The following is a 13,597-nucleotide window of genomic DNA, read 5'->3' as shown; positions in this document are numbered from 1 at the left end:
ATATGACCATTGACTACATGGCCACATTATGAACTACTCAGATGATTGATGCAGTATTCAGATAATCGCTTGACAGTATGAGTTAAACATCACAATACTCGGATGAAGATTTTTATTCAAAAACAGTTCAATGGATACAAGCATTGGATACAAGATCTTTTCAGAAAATAACAAAGTCAACACCTACTCGGCTATGACAGAGTACTCATACTCTAAGTGCTTCTCAGTAGATACTTTTGTACTCGATGCACCTAGATTCAAGAGGAGAAGCATAGTGCATCTGGGTAGATAACAGAAGTGTAGTATGTCCTAGCCTAAAACCTTGGGTAGGTTGTCCGACTACAAATATTTGTTGGCCGACTACCCTTGGGAGCATAGCTGCTATAGGGGGTAGCCTATTGGCTAGTATGTAGGATGAGCTATTTGCACATCTTGCCACCCAGCCAACGCCATCTATACACATTTGGGTAAGAGTATGACCCTTCATGGACAAACATCGATAGGCACGCTTGAAGAACTGACATGGGACTGCTGGAGATGCCACTCTACCAGCCGTCATAGGACTTATTCTAGTTGTAGCTCTAGGCTACTCTACTGTGCACAACTACGGGTTTAGCCTACCTCTAAACCCTATCACAAGAGTTCTTCTAGTCACTACAGCTCTTGGTTATACCAATCGAGTACTCCCGAGGGCTGGTCTACTTCGCTCACCACCATATTTGCAAGCTTCAAACTCTGACCTACTTTGCTTCTTCTATAGCTGAGATTCAAGTGCTTGCTAGGAGGGTTTTTATAGGCGTCTCGGTGGTGTCTATGGACCAGGTTCACACGGAATACATGAGCAAGCTACCGACTCCTACACAAGTTCACGTGCTACACTACATGGGTACAGTGCGTCCCTGAAAGTGCATCTAGCCCTTTAGTGGGTTTTGGATGATTGAATGACAACATGATTAAAGGTCTAACCCATTTGCTTTGTGTGGACAGGTAATGGGTTATCTCACAGGTACTTAATGAAAACCAAAATAATGTGTTGTTGTATAAATAATCTAGTTCAAGCACAAGACAATAATGCAAATGGAATTCATGCAAAGGCTTATTTATTGTGGGATTTCCATGTACTATGTGAAACCAAGCCCGGTAGAAATTAGTTGATGAGACATGATGGATTGCATATGGAATGGTCTCATATTTGAAGCTTGCTAAATTGAAATAAAAAAGATAACAATACAAATGAATGGATGATTCAACACAAGATGTGACTTGATGGGTTGAGATGGTGAAGATAGCAAGGAAAAGGCTTCGAGGTACTAAGTAAGGGTGAAGGGCAAGCGACGGCTTGGTAGTCGAAGAACCTAGCTAGGGTGAAGAAGAAAGTACTTGCATTTAGTTGAGGTACTAATCAAGCTATGATGGTCATATTGATGTGGAGGATCAAATCTATATTGGACAAAGTGTTAGAAGTGACTTGATGTATTTGGAGTTATTCATATTTAATGAATGGAATCAAGTCACATGCTCAAGATGGCTATGCTCAAGTGATAAAGATCAAAGTTGACATGTTGGCACCCTCACTTGATGAAGATTGGAATACACGACATCAATTCGAAAGAGATCAACTAAAGCAGTATAAATTCATTTTTCATTGGATCTTGAGTTTAATAGGTATGTCGTACTATTAAGAGGGATGCATCATGTTGATAGATAATGTTTTATAAGTGGTCAAGCCAACCCATGTGAGTTTTGAGTGTTTGAGAGACAAAGTAGCTAACCTGTTTCTTACTGGTCTGGCAATACCGGACATGTCCGGTATTTGCCCAGCAATGGTAATATTGTTGATCTCGGGTTGGTTCATTGGGAGTTCTGACGGACGGGAGTTCCAGCAACGGTCGGGAGTTCTGACGTCTCACGCTTAACTGACTTAGAGAGTTCACTATGGTGGTCATATCGGATGTGTCCGGTATGGACGGCCAGAGGCCAACGGCTAGTTTTCAAATGCCTTGAGGGTCGGGAGTTCCGACGTAAGTCGGGAGTTTCGGCATAAGTCAGGAGTTTCGACACCTCACATACTTTAACTCAGTTACCGTAGTTCTCAAATGTGTTGAGGGTCGGGAGTTCTGACGTGAGTCGGGAGTTCCGATGGTTGGGAGTTTTGGCATTCATCGAGAGTTCCGACGCCTCAAAATGTCACTGCAACTTAGTTACCGTTGGGGCAGTGTAAGTCATACCGGACGTGTCCGGTATGGCAACGGCTATAAAATGGATAGTTTTTCCAAGGGGGCTATAAATACCCCCAAGCCTCCACCTTTGGAGGCTGCTGATTCTGCTGATACACATACATGTTTTTGAGCCTTGCCAACTCTCCCAAACCCTCTCTTAGTGACTGTGTGATCCAAATTACCAAATCAATTAGTGGGTTGAGAGAAATTCAAAAAGAGAGCAATCCAACCACTTGAGCACTTGTGCATATTGTCTATTTCATGATTTGCATTTGTTACTCTTGGACTCTTCGGTCCTAGACGGTTAGGCGTCGCCGGAGAGAACCTGAGAGAATGTGGTGTGCCTCGAAAAGTTTATAACGGTCGATTCTGTTGCCTCAGAATCAACTAGTGGAAGGAGGAAAAGGAGTTGGAAAAGACTCTAGCTAGAGTGACCTTTGTGGTACTCTCTAGGGCTGACCTTCGCTGGGTCGCCCGCAGCCCCCTCAATGGAGAGTAGGACTCGAACGAGTCCGAACTTCGGTAAAACAAATATCGTGTCTTAATTCACATTTCATTTGATATTTGTGTTGCTCCAACTCTTGTGTAGGTTCTCTGTGTATACTATCATCTCTAGTAGATACCTACAGTTTGGTTTGAAGATAGAAATCAAAAGGAGCAAATTTGGGGCTGCTCTGCAGAAACCGTCCATACTAGACACGTCCGGTATTTCCTACCTGTGCTGAAAATATTTATTCTCTGTTCTAATCGTTTCCATTTTGGAAACTCCCTTTTCTAATTGTTTCCGCATTTAAAGGTGTTAATTTTTAGAAACACCTATTCACCCCCCCTCTAGGCGACATCCTAGGTCCATTTAGTCCCACTACACCTTTTTAGTGTACAGACAGTGTGGTAGAACCGTACGAAATAACACACTTACAGAGGCTCTTGTCTTCAACTAGACACCAAGCACCCCGAGAGCGAGCTACATTGGGTGGATTCTATCTAGCCCACCCTAAGGGAGTAAAAGGTCATAATGGCTAGAGGGGGTGAATAGCCTATTAAAAATTTTTACAACAACACTTAATAAACCGGTTAGACAATTATGAGGCAAAGCAAGTGTTGCACTAGCCTACTAAAAATACAAGCCACGTACCATAATTTTAGTTTATATAGTTTCTATCCACTCAATAGCTATGACACTACACTAAGTTAGTGTACTCTCAAAAGCTAACTAAAGAGCCACACTAACCAAACTAACAAGCTCTCACAACTAGCTACACTAAAGAGCTTGACAACTAGTTTGCAGTAATGTAAAGAGAGTGAGCAATTTGTTTATACCGCCGTGTCAAGGAAGGACCCAATCAATCATAAGAATGAATAACAATAAAGACCAATCACCTCAGAATCAAATGATGAACACAATGATTTTTTACCGAGGTTCACTTGCTTGCCGGCAAGCTACTCCTCGTTATGGTGATTCACTCACTTGGAGGTTCACGCGCTAATTGGTATCACACGCAAAACCCTCAATAGGGTGCCGCACAACCAACACAAGATGAGGATCACATAAGCCACGAGCAATTCACTAGAGTACCTTTTGGCTCTTCACCGAGAAAAGGTCAAGAACCCCTCACAATCACCACGATCAGAGCCAGAGACAATCACCACCCTCCGCTCGACGATCCTTGCTGCTCCAAGCCGTCTAGGTGGTGGCAACCACCAAGAGTAACAAGTGAATCCCACAGTGAAACATGAACAACAAGTGCCTCCAGATGCAAACAATCAAGCAATGCACTTGGATTCTCTCCCAATCTCACAAAGATGATGAATCAATGATGGAGATGAGTGGGAGGGCTTTGGCTAAACTCACAAGGTTGCTATGTCAACGCCAATGGCCAAGAGAGTGAGCTTAAGCCGGCCATGGGGCTTAAATAGAAGCCCCCATGAAATAGAGCCGTTGTACCCCTTCACTGGGCACAACACGGGGTGACCGGACGCTCCGGTCATATTGACCGGACGCTGGACCTCAGCGTCTGGTCACGCGATGCATGCCACATGTCCCCTCTCTTCAAATGTTGATCGCCTGATCTCAATGGTCAAGTGACGATCGGACGCAGCAGCTCAAAGTGACCGGACGCTGAACCCCAACGTCCGGTTGTTTCCAGTAAGCATCCAGAGATGACTTTTCACGACCGGATGCGTCTGCTTAAGCTCGACCAGACACACCCAGTGTCCGGTCACTCGGCGACTCCTCTGTCCACTGCCACATCAGTAGGATCGGACGCACCCTGTCAGTGTTCGGTCACTGAGTGATACAGCGTCCGGTCAGAGACTAATGCTACACGCCCTCTGTTGCCACTGACTGGACGCGCCGGTCCAACCGAGACCAGCGTCCGGTCACTTACAGTGACCTCCGTCTTTTCTATCTAGAGCACCCGCGCGCGCACCGGCGATGGCACTGGGCGGTCACGCCGGCCACCCTAGCCCCTCCCCACCCTCGATAGCGAGCCGATGCTCACCTAGATGCAAACGCGAAGCGGTGGGCGGTGAAGCGATGAACGGAGACGCGGTCTAGAGCTCCCTCCATGGCGGCGGACACCCTACGGCGGTGGCAGCCATGTTCCCGTGAGCCAAAGCACAAACGAAGCAAACGAACCAAAGGATGGGCATCAACAACTCACCCCAAAGCTACTTGTGGCAGTGGCTTGACTAGGGACAGACCGGGTGAGTCTGGCCACGCGCACACGACAAGCACCGCGATGGGCGACGGTGGCATGACCCTGTCAGCGGCGCTGGGAAGGCAGTAGCAATGCAAGTGGGGTGCACACATCGAGAAGGACTACGAGGTGAGTCTTGGGGTGCAACCAATTGGGCTCGGGAGGACCAGGTGGGTAATGCCCACGGCAACGGCGGCTAAGCCTTTAATGGCGCGACGGCGGACGTCTGGCTCCAAATTGAAGCTTGCCAATGCACGATTGGACACGGTGCGGGGTCGGTTGGCTAGTAGGCTTCAAGACAGAGTTAGGGGCGCACCGAATTGAATGGACAAGACCCAACCATGCTGGACTGATGGCGCGGCCTGGCTGGCCCAACAGCAGGAGAGGGAGAGGAAAGAGGGGATGGGGCTGGCTGCTTGTCCAAGCTTTGGCGGGACACGGCGGCCCCACTCGTGCAATCATTGTGAGCCAACGTAGCCAGGAGAGGGGGCATACCCGCGTGCAGGCGGTGGCAGCACAACAGTGTGGCCATGGCACCGTTAATGGCGAAACGACACGCGCGTGACCTTGCCAAGCCCACGTGCACGAATTTGTGACGACAACAACGCAGAGGCGCAGGCGGACATGATGGCAGCTTGCTGTGGCGCAGCGATGACAGCGCAGTGCAGCACGGTGATGGGACGGCGGCGCAGCAGCGCAGGTGGACGCGATGCAACATAAAGCAGCGGCAGTGGTCTGTCGAGGGTAGGCGGCCAGTGCATCGGGCCCGCCGAGCGTAGCGGTGCGCGGCGCGGGAGTGTCCGTGCTCTGCTCGTGCAACACGTGCCTAGCATGGCAGCGGCGATGCAGAGCCTACGTGGCAATGCGCGTGCATTGGGCGAGCCGGCGCTGTGACACCGAGTGCCGAGGCACGGTGACCGCGCCCGAAAACGTGTCATGCACGCTTTTTAAAGCGTCACAAAATCCAATTCGTTGATTCAAACGCTAAACCACCTTTTCTATACTCAAGAGGGCATGTTAGGCTCCTAAAACAAGCCCTAATACCCCATCACTTGTTAACCCAATTCTTCTACAAAAAATACCAAACTTAGCCATGTCAAACCATTTTTCGACTTAAGAAATTTGACTAAGTCTTGATCGGATTCGCGTCAATTTCAGTTTCCAAACTATTAGGTATGCTAGCTAGTGAATTCATTAATCGACCGTAGGTATTTCACCGTCATATACAAAGTTCATACTTCTAACTTTACTAAAGTTCCGTATATACATTCTATAGCGTTTTCGTTCAATAAAAATTCTCGAACATTCGTATTTAATAATTTCATATGCCACGAATGACCTTTCGTTATTCATTTCTGTTGGTCATTTTAAGTTACGTAAATTAATTTACACACTATATTATATACATTTACACACAAATATGATGCTCATGCAGCGTTTTAGTAAACGATTTAGAGTGTAACAACGAGGGTGTTACAGACAGCCTTTTCTCAGCACATGTGAAGTAACAGTACACTCGACAGCATCTTTGATGGCATATTCCTACAAATATTTTGAGCATCTTTTGAACCAACTGTACTTAGCTTCGCATGTGCCTTTCACACGTCTTACCTGCTTCTGTACAAGCAGTCAGGACAATAATTATTGCTAACACTCCCATTCTCGAGTATATTCTTTTCAAGATCCTTATCTCGAGTACAAGTACTCGGACACAGGCTCGGGGGCTACAGGGTACATATCTTCTACGAATGTTTTTTTTAAACCATCTAACTCTTTGTTTTACAAACAGCAAGAGGCTCGGGGGCTACGCTCTGAGTGCACTTTTCTGAAAAGTGCACGTCACCTGGAGGCTTTACAGAGCACCTCATGGCTTCACTCACGAAAACACTCAGACTACACTCGTTTCTACTCGGCAAGATCAGGAGAAACAAGAAGGCTTCCGAGTTCAACCATGACACGCTCAGGGGCTTGACGGACCAGGGTCCTAGGGGTTCCCCATGGGAGCACTACTTGGATGGGCACTGGGATGGGCCACGATCTGTTGAAGGACGCGAGACAAGGTGGCATGGACTTTAAGCTATTCCAGATCAACTTAGTCGGCTTACTATAAAGCTAGATTCTGTAACAGGACTATGACTCTTCTCTTATAACCGACTAGGACTAGATACGTATCCTTACCCTCTCCCATATATAAAGAGAGGTATGGTGCACTCCCTTATGACCCTAACAATCATACCAATCAATCCAACGTAAAAGGCTACACGCCGACTGGACGTAAAGGCTATTATTTGACAAGAGGGTCCGAACCAGTATAAATCGTTTGTCTCTTTGCGATTACTGTCGAGTTCTGCGTACGCCAAAGCCCTTAGAACATCGTCCCGAGTAACCCCGTGACGAGTTGCCGGTCATCAAACACCAACAAATCCTGATTCATAGTGTTGTCTAAAAAAATCTAACTTAATTTCTACTTGGTATTGAGTAATTATGGATGATAAATTTGAATACTTCTAGTACTTCAATGCTCTCGATCTTTCTATTTCAAGAAATATTTCTTCTGGAATTAGACAAAGTCTTATTTATCATCTCGTCTTCTATGACTTTTAATCACAAGCTTCAAGCTTATTGTATTTTTTATAGAGCAACATTATATCCCATATGGTCATGTAGCTTGAAAATTCAAATTTTAATATTTCTGACATTATGCAATCATAATGTAGAATATCTTCTAGAATTTCTCATTCCGTGAGTCCTATAAGACCTTTGGGATTTAGCTTCGTCACGTACTCATTCTTTGAGAGTAAAATTAGGAGTAATGCTTAAGGTCCACTCCACTTCAGTGGCAGTAGAATGTTCTACTAGAATTTAATAAATAACCATGTTATATAATTCTACCGTTCAGGGCAAGTTCAGGATATTCCTTCTTCATGAAGGTATGCATATATATCATTATAGCTAAGTCATGTGCATATAGGTTTACCACGTGTAAACAAGTAGCAAGGTGCAAAAAGATAGTGGATGGTTATGCAAAATATTCTTAGAAGCATCCTAGCATTATTTTAGGATTTAATCATGGTACATGCTAATTTTCAGAATTAATACAAATCATTCATTCATCCCCAAAATTCATTATGATAGGAAAACTAATTATGAGCCTTTCAAATGCGATAAGTCTAAGGTATGTAGGATTTAGAGAGCTCATATACCTTTTATCATGTTTCTAATGTAATCATTGCAATTACATGATATATATTTCATAATGTGTGATAAATAAATGCATTCAAAAGAGCATAAAAATATCACACGATATATATATATATATATATATATATATATATATATATACACACACACATATATACATAAACACGGAACAAATATATTGTAAATGCTTATAAACAGAAATATTTTTATTGTAAAAATGTAAACACTTTCTGCCGGAATTTCTATATGGCACGTAAGCGGCGGCTTCGGCAACGACGTGCGGGTCGAATGCCAGCAACGGCGTTAGGGTGTAGTGCCGTGAGGACCATTGCTAAATTCTGGCGAGATACCGGCGGCTTACGGAGTCCCAGTACCACCAATAGCGGAGGGGCGACAGTAAAATTCGGCAATTCCCGCCTCGTTGCACTTTTATAATATGCATGGTTGTGGGCAAATATGGCGCGCGGCGTGCCGCCTCCTCATCGAAAGCTAGCGAAGCCTTGCGTATATGCTGCGTACAACAGGCTGCGACGAACTGACGTGCCGGGAGCTGCGGGCAGCATACCGGTATGCGATCTAGGGGCCGGGGTTGGGATTCGATTCGGTCCCGTAAGATGGGTTGCCTGTGCAAGTTGAGCTAGCCGGTGGCATGCAAGCCACTCACAGCTTCAGCGATATGGATGTCCGATCGGTTCGGTTCTCTGAAAAGCTGCTGCCTGCCATGCATGTCGTCCATGCGAGGACAATTTCACATCACGGTTGTGTCGTGATTGGCTCCATGCCATGGCCTTCAAGGCATAAGAAAAACACGTAGATTGAACCACCAGGAACCTTCTCTGGTCCGACCTTTAGATCAAATTTATCAATATTTTTCTTTTACCTTGCTATGTTGATGCCGATCTGGTCTACTCCACTTGTCGCATAGGGCAGTTATCATACCACCTAGGGCGTTTGCCATTGTCGTAGAACTGCATGCTTGATGACGACCATCTGAGTGTTCGGCTGGCTGGTTGGCTTAGGACCTGTTTGGCAGGGCTCCTCTCCGGCTCCGGCTCCGGCTCCTCCAGAGGAGCCCTGCCAAACGATTTCTTGGAGGAGCCGTTTTTCAGTAGAAAACAGAGGAGCCGCTCAGGAGGAGCCGTGCCAAACAGGCTCTTATTTTCTCAGCTGGAGCAGTGTTTTTTCTCACAAGATTCCAGCATAAACAGTATTTTCCAGTATGAACAGTAAAAATTCAGTCCAGCCGAACACTCCCCATGCATGTCGATGCAGTGCAAATTGGTAGCAGGTAGAGATAGCAGACCCGCTCCGCTAACAATGTCGGCGATGTCGACGACGTCGAAGTAGTCGCCGTGAGATGTCGGCATAAGCGTCGGTGTCGAAGATCGGCGGCAAATTCAACGGCGATATCGATGTAGAGCTTTTCGTGCTGATAACGTGTTATAAAACATGTTGTCAGCGGTTGAGACCTTCCTCTCTCCGTCTCTCCACAATGGATGAAAGTAGAATACATAGATACAAGAGATAGGGAGACTATTTTTTATTCATCTCAATATTAGTAATTATAACATAGAGCTCCCGCGTATATATATAGTCATGCCAAGGTCTAGGAGTTTAATAAGAACCCACGTATAAACAGACTAGGATTACGATTCTTCCTTCTTCTTCTTTTATTGGAGAATAGAGTTCGTATATTTTACTACAACAACAACAAACCGTGTCTCGGGCCCTGTGCATTGTGAGCCGCTATTTGAGCCTCTAGCTGGCCCGTGTCATGACGACGTGGACACTCTCTGAGTCAACTTGTGCTAAGTGTCGTCACATCGTGTTGAGCAGTGACTCGGCGTCGTTTGCTTGGGTGGCTGGCACCAATGGACCTACACAGTTATAAATGACCACGACATGAAATCTATATTTATATTTGTATGTGGTTCGTATGTTGTTAATTTATATAATTCTTTTAAAAGAAATATGGTCAGAAAATAGAAATATTTGATTTAGGTAAAAAAGAGAGGAAGTGGTATTGGCCGGTTAGAAGCTGATCTGGCACTGGCAGGCTGGAGAGCAGTGGCCGGCCGGTGTGAGTGCGAGTGCGATGGATTCTCTCTCTTTCTCAGAGGCCGGTGCCCGGAGCCCGCCCTGCGACGAATAGCTAGCTAGGAAGCATATATTCCTGCTCTTACTCCGTGCCTCAACCCATGGCATCGCTTTCGCTTCCATCCATCCTAATTCGATTCACACCAATTAGTCTAGCTTCCTTTGATTTCTTTTTGCAAAATGAAAGGGAACGATGCTTCCACTATCACCGATTCTCTTTCTTCTTCTCTCCGCATAAACATATCCCTGGAACCGCCGGATCGGATGCTCACACCACAAGCTATCTAGCTAGCTACCTGGGGCTGCTCCAAATGCAAATAATGGTCTGCTGCTGCTGCTGGTGACTGGTGGTGAGTGGCGAGAGCTAGCTAGCTAGCTAGCATCATGTCGTCGTGGCTGCACTCCTCCGACCAGCGGCGGTCCTGGAAGCGCAGCTGGGCGGCGCGCGCCCTGTCGTCGTGCTCGCTGCCGCCGCCCGCCCTTCTGGCCTTCTTCGCCATCGTCGTCTTCTTCCTCGCCGTCTCCGGCTACGTGGACTACAAGGCCATCGAGCGCCGCGCCGAGATCGGCGCCCGCGTCTTCGCCGCGCCGCTCGCCCTCGCCGCCGCCTTCCTCCTCTTCGCCGCGCTCAGCGCGCTGGCGCCGCAGGTACTGGACCACCAGGAGGATGAGGCAAAGGGCGGCGCACCACTACCCATGGTCGTCGTCGTCGTCGCACGATGCGTCCTCGTCGTCGGCGGCGGCGCCGTGGGGCGTGGCGGTTGCGGTGGCCATACTGCTGCTCATGATGACGTTCCAGGAGTCCGTCCACTCCATGTGGTTCAGGCCGCTCTGGGACTCCGACTACTACGACCCCTAAGCTACGAATCCAATCCACAAACCCACTAGTTACATATATACCTTCCTCTTCTTCAATTCAGTTGCAAGCGCGTGTATGTTTGATGTACTACCTGCGATGTATAATACTACCACATGTTTATTTATATATACCTCTTCTGTTTCTGTATAATAATCGTGTATTTTTTTGTTGACCTTGATCATGCGTGTAGCCCTAGTCATAAGTCAGTGTGTTTCCTTAATGGCCACAAGCACATGGCAATCAACATTTGCGCCTGCTTAGCAAGCAGACTCCTTTTGGATAAAGGACACGTAACAGCAAGGGCAGAGGAAACAACAGTTGAGGACCACGAAGGTGAAAACAGGGAAGTCAGGTCACAAGGCCGTCGGAGGCGAAGAGGAAGACCAACCCACGAACATGATGAATGGACAAGGCGGCAGTGGAAACGCACAGACAACGAGCGGATGGCGGCGTGGCACCTGGACAGCTAGGGACGCGTGAGCATAGGCGGCGTAGGACAGGAACGACAGCTAGCGGCACGAAGGAGAACATGAGATTTTTAGGCCATGCGCAACTTTCTTTATTGAATTGACCATGCTTCTTTGGAAGCAACCGTGCGTGAACAGCTTCCTTTATTGAATTTTCTATCACATGGTAGATTATAGATCCAACAGTTGCATGAGTGGTGACGTGGCTGCATGAGGGAGTGGATTTGGTATACATACAGAGACAAGGAGAAGGAGAAGGAGAAGGAGAATGGACCTTGTCCAAAGCCAAGACAGAAATGGCAGCAACCGTTTTGTTAAACTAGACTGTGATGGAACATTCAATCAATTGAATCGGTCATGGTGGGGGAGGGGGGTGGTGATGCTTTGTGTTGAGACGAAGTTGGCTCTGTGGGCAGTTCCAGACGCGGGACCACTTGGAGAAAATGTTGGAGGCATTTCATGCTAAGGCTATAACATGTTTGCAAGCCCTACAACGAGTGACCAGCGGCTAACTCGAGATCGTGAAGGTCAATGTGGGGGCGTATGCCCTGATGATCAAATAAGCAGAAACGTTGTCAACCTTCAATCAGAGCTCGACGAGTGGGCTAATATGTAAGTTGAAAGAGTTGTTGGCAAACAATTTACAAAACTCTTTTAGCTGTTCATCTTCCTCGGGTATGTAATGTCGCAGCCCATGAATTATATGCCTGGGGATCTCATATGGGCCAGGGTAATACTATCATGATCTTAGACAATACTCCAAACCATATTCGAGTCCTTATAACCGAAGACTTGGCAACAGTTCATGAGCAATGGAAGTCTTCCGTGTTAAAAAAAATGTGTGCAACTATGGTTTTTCCGCAGAGGAACAACCTCTCATGTGGCAAAGCCATTATTGTCATGTTTTCACCACGCAAATACTGCATCTAAACTTATATTACCAAATTAGTCAGCTAGTCTAGCATAATTTTTGTTGCCACATTATCATGATAAGAGAGTTGCAAGCGAGTAGGGGCAATGGCAGGAACAACAATGGCTTTTTGTTGTTCCTCTGTAATCTGCTAATGCACTTCCAAACACATGTTGGGTCATACGATAGGTTGTTGCCTTTCCTTCAATTATACTATCGCTAGAACATATAGTGACCATAATTTTTCCATATGCATGTTTGTTGAAAAAGAAACTATATGACAACAACGTAGCGAGAAACAGGACATCACCACATAATAGACGGCCTTTTATTCTAACATATTATTAGCTAAACATATAGTCACTATTGTAGAGAAGTGAAACCATGTAATGCATTCTTAACAAGCCCATTACAAGGGTCAAGTATCCATCATTTCTTTTGAACTAAGCCCACATGTTGGCCCAACTTCGATTTCATATGATAGCTCCAAATATATTAGACCACAGAGCGTCTTCCCATCTATCAATCCATGGAGATTTTGTTTGGGTTGCGTATGTTTTTTATGATTATTTATTATAGCATTAGCAAACGTGTATGCCGTCATAATGAAGCCTAACCCTTATTGCATGGTCACATCAACAACTTGTATTCAAAGATCTACGTAATTCCTATATATATTAGAATTGGACTCCGTACAAAACAGTCGTGCACAATTCTAACTAGGATGACCATGAGTTAAATACGAATCAAGAGAGATGTAAGGCACTTTGGGAAGTCAAATAACGGACCAAAGAATACCTTAGCCCTTTTTAATACTCCTATTAGTTATATAGATTAGTCCGCCAGTGCTCCTATTAGGTATATAGATTAGTCTGCCAGAAATCTAGCATAGATTTATTGCACTTAACAATATTATTACTATAAATTTAGCATAGATATTTTCGGACGATATATAACTTTCGTCACCCGTCACCGTATTTCTTATAACGAGACGAGAAGAAGAGTTTTATTCAACTGTTATAAACTCAACAAGGTTTTCTCAAAGCAAAATAAGCTTGTGGGCCTACCAAAGCAATGTTGCTTTAATCGAATCGATCACGTTACACTGTGAGCATGGAGCCTTGTTGTCAAAGGGAAAATTTAAT

General features: G+C 45.8%; 1 pseudogene; it reads left to right on the top strand.

Moving 5' to 3' along the window:
- Window positions 1-10,420: 10,420 nt before the first annotated feature.
- LOC136518672 (uncharacterized) lies at window positions 10,421-12,265 on the top strand (annotated as a pseudogene).
- The last annotated feature ends 1,332 nt before the right edge of the window (window positions 12,266-13,597 follow it).

The sequence above is a fragment of the Miscanthus floridulus genome, chromosome 17, assembly GCF_019320115.1.
Source record: "Miscanthus floridulus cultivar M001 chromosome 17, ASM1932011v1, whole genome shotgun sequence".
NCBI lineage: Eukaryota > Viridiplantae > Streptophyta > Magnoliopsida > Poales > Poaceae > Miscanthus > Miscanthus floridulus.
Note: the sequence above shows the minus strand (reverse complement) of the source record. Positions and strands in the feature narration are given on the sequence as shown.